The sequence below is a fragment of the Branchiostoma floridae genome, chromosome 14, assembly GCF_000003815.2.
Source record: "Branchiostoma floridae strain S238N-H82 chromosome 14, Bfl_VNyyK, whole genome shotgun sequence".
Lineage (NCBI taxonomy): Eukaryota > Metazoa > Chordata > Leptocardii > Amphioxiformes > Branchiostomatidae > Branchiostoma > Branchiostoma floridae.
This window is the reverse complement of record NC_049992.1, coordinates 12,398,591-12,403,641: the sequence shown is the minus strand read 5'-3', so window position 1 is coordinate 12,403,641 and position 5,051 is coordinate 12,398,591. Positions and strand designations below refer to the sequence as shown.

Sequence of the window (5,051 nt, the reverse complement as noted above, 5' to 3'; positions counted from 1 at the left end):
ACCAATTCAGTATCCATGACAAATTCCAATTGGTCTATCTGAACTTTAAACCTTATTGTCACCTAATTTAGCCCAACAGACCATATGATATACAAAAATGATGTGGATTATTTTAATTAACTGGTAATACTTGTATCCATGTTATATTTCAGACATGTGCCTTTCCACTCAACATATCTGTTCGTTCAGTCGGCAGACGGAAAGGGGGCGTGGCCACTGGAATGTCATTTGAGTAACCAGCTAGAGGCCAACCCTTCGCATGACTTTTAAACATCCACACATAATTGCTACAAACAATCAGGAGGAAATTTCCTAAAACCCATTTCCTTAGCGTCTGTAACAATACGTTAAGGACGTAATCTAACCGCGCGAATGAAAAAAATAACATTTTCCACCCACCTCTGTAGAAGGGTGTACCGGAGTCTTCCTCATTAACAATTTTCGGCTACTCAAGCTAACACTCTAATTACGCCTGCAACACGTAGTTAATAATCGCAAGCTTCGTAGATAGATGGATGGGGAGAGGAACGGTTAGAAGAGACAGGGTTTTGTTGAAGTTTTTTTAAAGCTGAACGAATTTTGGAGGTGGTGTTGGTTGTCCGACTGTGTACGTGCCCCGGTATGACCAGTGGTGGGGGAGGGGCGCTTACAACTCCTAGGCCTTAGCAGGTGCCATATTTCATGTATGCTTGCCTGGGCTCCCTTTTAAAAACGGGTCTGCAATGCACAAAAAAATGGCACCTACCTCCCCATCTCCGTAACGTTTGGGAGCTCCGCCGCCTGCCAGAAAATGGGAAACATCCGCCGTTCTGTTCTTGCTGAGGTGCTGGGGAAAAATTCCGACGACAGGATGGCGGCTGGTGGTGCCGGCTGGTGACAGCCTCCCTTCCTCCCTCTCAGCGGGAACCAGATGCCCTTTAACCCCGCTCGCTCATTTGCTTTGACGGCAGCAGAACGCGCTACGGGGGAGTGAGCCCCGCTCAGGTGCTCGCAAACGTCCCCTAATAGCCCGATATGGTGTCTCTGTTAAAGAATAATAATCGAAAGCCACGCATTTATGCTAAAGATTTTCCCTCCGAACGGATGGCGTGAAGCGCCGAGGCGCAGCAACGAGGAATTCAGCACCAAGGTCACATCAAACATGATTACCAAGGGAAAGCCCGTCGCACAACCCGAGTTAACGCTGCGTACCCGATACACTTTTCCCTACGGACCCTCACATTCCTTAAATCTTTACCCCCATAACATCGCCTGCCTGAATATAGATAAACACCGAATAGAAATATCCGAGGCACAAACATCCGCCCTTTTGCTTTGATATTACCAATGGTACATTCAGGTATATATTATGGACCTTGGTGAATTGGTTCCTGTTCCGTCCCGGAAGATTTCATTATCCTTGGAGTTTTGGTACCAATGGGGCAGGTTGCTGACCGATTGTAATGGTATATCTCCCCCAAATAATACCGGAAACAGCTTGTAACGTTCCATTAGGTGGGGACAAATAGCATTACATAAACCAATAAGGAAATTGAGCGTAATTCTTTTATGTCTTTTCCCTATGAAGGTGTAATGGGAAAGGCTTGCTACACCGCATTCACTACACCTTTGTCATGCCTGTTCACCTTTCTCTATCCTTTTACCCTACTGACTGTGTATTGTTTTTGCTTTTCCTTCCATTACGATCACTGCAACACACTGTTTTGCTATAACTAACACCATCTCTCTTCAATGTCTGCTATAGAGTTGCCCTTCCCTTCCTCCGAGAGTCTAGCAGCGAATACTATTGAGGCAACTCAGATGGGGTTTGTAAAACAAATGATGTAGAATGGACAACAAGGGATAGAAGAACATGTAAGGAGACAAGTCACCGTTGTCCTCATCAAATATAGGTTTATGTCGCGTTGGACCTTCCTCATATTATAAGCCGTTGCATATATCATACCTGTTACTTGATACAGCCTATGAATTAGCGTGACGATACATATTTTTCACAGTCCCTTGGTTCATTTGCATTTCGATAGATGTTTCTACGATGAGTCATCCATGACCAGAGGCAATAAAAAGGGATAGCATGTACGACTTAAAATGTTGTTGATTCCATTAATATTCCCTCAATACGTATTCCTCTTACGAATGTGATCTTTGACAACGTGTGTGGACTGTTGCGTGTATGAATATAACAGCCAGTCCAACAGCGTTGTCCTCTTTTTGTTAGACACTGACCATTCTTGTGAGCACTAATCGACCTTTACAGTTGCATGCTGTAGGGTGTCTTCTATAAACGTTGTGGTATCTTTAAGCTTTGCAGTCTTTCATTCTTGCAAGAAGATAGCATGTTGATCAATAGGGACAACAGTTTTACTGGTCTTTTTTTTAAACATCTCTACGCTTTTTTCTCCATTGTTGCTATAATCAGTCGCTATCATTCATCAGTTTCAGTTATGTACGTATGATATACGGATAGATGTTGTATGTAAATACGCTATCTTGGCAATGTTGTGTTATTTTTTCACAGTGGGACCCGCGTCGTGTAAGGTTAGGGTCGCCTGGGGTCCGTGTCAGTTGAGGACATATTGGGCAGAACACTCCAATATGGGATATTCTACAGTATGTAAACCACGCGCAAATATATCAATACACTAAAAGGGAGTTAAACTTAAGAGTGGGCTTTTGAGGAGACGAACTATTTCCTTTTGTGTCTTTTAAATATTTAGCTTTATTCAGCCGAGGGTGATTTCACAAAGTACAATGTCAAGAACTGTAAACAGAAAGAGCTGGAGTAAGCAGATACAAACAAATTTGGTTAATTCTTCCCCGGTCTAATTTACCGAAACATCAATGTAATTAGTAAAACCATTAGGACCTAAACGACGGCTGTTTCAAATAATTTTCTTTAAATTAGAAATGAATTTTTAACACAAGTGGAAAGACCAGTCTGAATTAAGGAGGTGGAATGTTACAAAAGGTGTACTGAATCGTTCTCAGCCTAGGTTTTGCTCAGTGAAGTGAAATAACCCCGAATAACTGCATGCTTTGCATTTTCTGGATGTTAACGATTTGACTGCATCCTATTCATTTTGCTTCAAAAAGGTGAGACATCAATATACGCGATTTTTGCTCAGTGATTCCGGTAACACGGTTTCTTCCCTGTGTGTTACTCCCACAGAATGTTGATTTCTCTGTCCAAGAAAATTGTTCAAGCCAAAACGTCAATTGCGACGCATTTTAGCAGCAAGCAGACTTCAATTAGAGCCAGCTAACCAGTTTTCGAGCAATTTTCACAAATGATAAGCGATGGGCTTTGCAGGAAAGATTTGCGGGGCATGAGGCAGAGAGCAGATGGAGGTATAAAACACAGAACATTAAAAGCCGGCGGGAAAGATACATTAAAGCCTGAATGCCCCCAGACAGGTAGGTTACGTCTCCTGCATACGATGTGTTTGGAAGCGTGACGTTTGACATGACGTCATCTTGGATCTTTGCCACAAAGCAACTGTCAATTTCATCCTTAATAAAACTGACAGCCGATAAAACTTTAAACATTAGATAAGGAGTTTTTATACATCTCCTTGTATTACGTTAAGACTGAGTTCAGCCTTTTTTATTTGATGCTAAACGGTATCTATTTTAAAAAGGGAATATAAAATGATTGGCGTGGCCTTGATTAGATTGGTGAATATTACCTTTAAACATGTTCGCGAGGGGCGTTGATTCGCTGTCGATGTGATGATATACTTTTCACGATTGGTCATCAAAATGCGAGAATCGTGAGATAAGGTAATCGTATTTAGGGGATGAAATATTTTTACACTACCTGTCTTGATGGTGAGATATATTTGTTATATACGACGAGGTTATACATAGATATGCATTTGTCTCTTCAAGCGACGTGTTTTGTATTTTCATTTAAGTATGAAATTTAGAAAATGGACAAAGACAACAGATAGACAAACAAAGTAAAGGTTGATTCTAAGAGGTTTGTGACAACATTTTAAAAGACTTCCATACAGTTTCCCAAACGCAGTAGAGACACGTCTCGATTCGCCATCACGCAATAATGTCCATTTCACGACTTGTGTTTATGTCTCATCAAACCGTGAGAATTGCCAAGAACCGCAAACATGTCGGAGGGATAAAATAGCCCTTTTACAACATTTCTTTTATTGAGATTTTACGGCTTCGTTTTATGGGAACGCAGTGTAGGCATATGTACACATTGTGAGAAAGATATGTATGTGGAAATGACTCTATGAAACGATATGGATCCTGTGCTTGAAAGGAGTGTGTATAGGTTATTTTCATGCTGGCTTGGGCACTAGAATGAACCAGTAATAACCACGCTGTGATAGCAAAGGGGAAATCGTTTATGACTGGAGGGAAATGATATCACAGTGATAGATATCCGGACATCACATTTACAGGCATGGCTAAGGGGTGATACATATATCATTCAGTCAAGGTAAGCTATCATGTACCGTTTGATTTTTAGAAACTAGTTTACAAATGATTACACTTTTGTCAATAGAATGACTTTGTCAATATCAATCTACAAATGCATGACATGAAGTCACTATGGTATGAACTAGAGCATAAAAACAAATTTTTGTTGCATGTATGAAATTGTGTACGATATTTAGCCTACAATATAACTATGCTGAACACTTTCCACACTTACTAGAAAACCGCATAAATTTCATTCAATCAATCAAAGAGCTTTATTAGCATTTGGCTGGTGTCATGTCAAATACACGGTATGAATTATTGCTAATGAATTGACAAGGATCAAGCATATACATCCTTTGGAGACGTTCTCATTTCTTTGATTCAGATATAGAATACCTGTCGACCATGATTTAGACAAAATGCTGTAGACAGACAGTGGGCAAATATTTCTCCGATCACTGGCTTAGAGTGAAAGTCTCAGAGGCATTGATGACAGGACACACTAAATACTGCACTGCACTGTACTGTACCATATCTTAGAAGTCTAAGATATGCTAGGATCAAGCCAATTTCTCTCTTTCGTTGGCAGCCATTTGGCCCTATGC

General features: G+C 40.8%; 1 protein-coding gene across 2 annotated transcripts in view; it reads right to left on the bottom strand.

The window, feature by feature from the left end:
* Positions 1-2,781, bottom strand: part of LOC118430331 (kelch-like protein 24) — a 28,597-nt gene extending 25,816 nt beyond the window's left edge. For both annotated transcript variants that reach the window (XM_035841158.1, XM_035841157.1), the window contains exon 1: positions 746-2,781. The gene's annotated coding sequence lies outside the window, so the exon portion shown is untranslated. The remainder of the gene's footprint in view (positions 1-745) is intronic.
* Between the last annotated feature and the right edge of the window lie 2,270 nt (positions 2,782-5,051).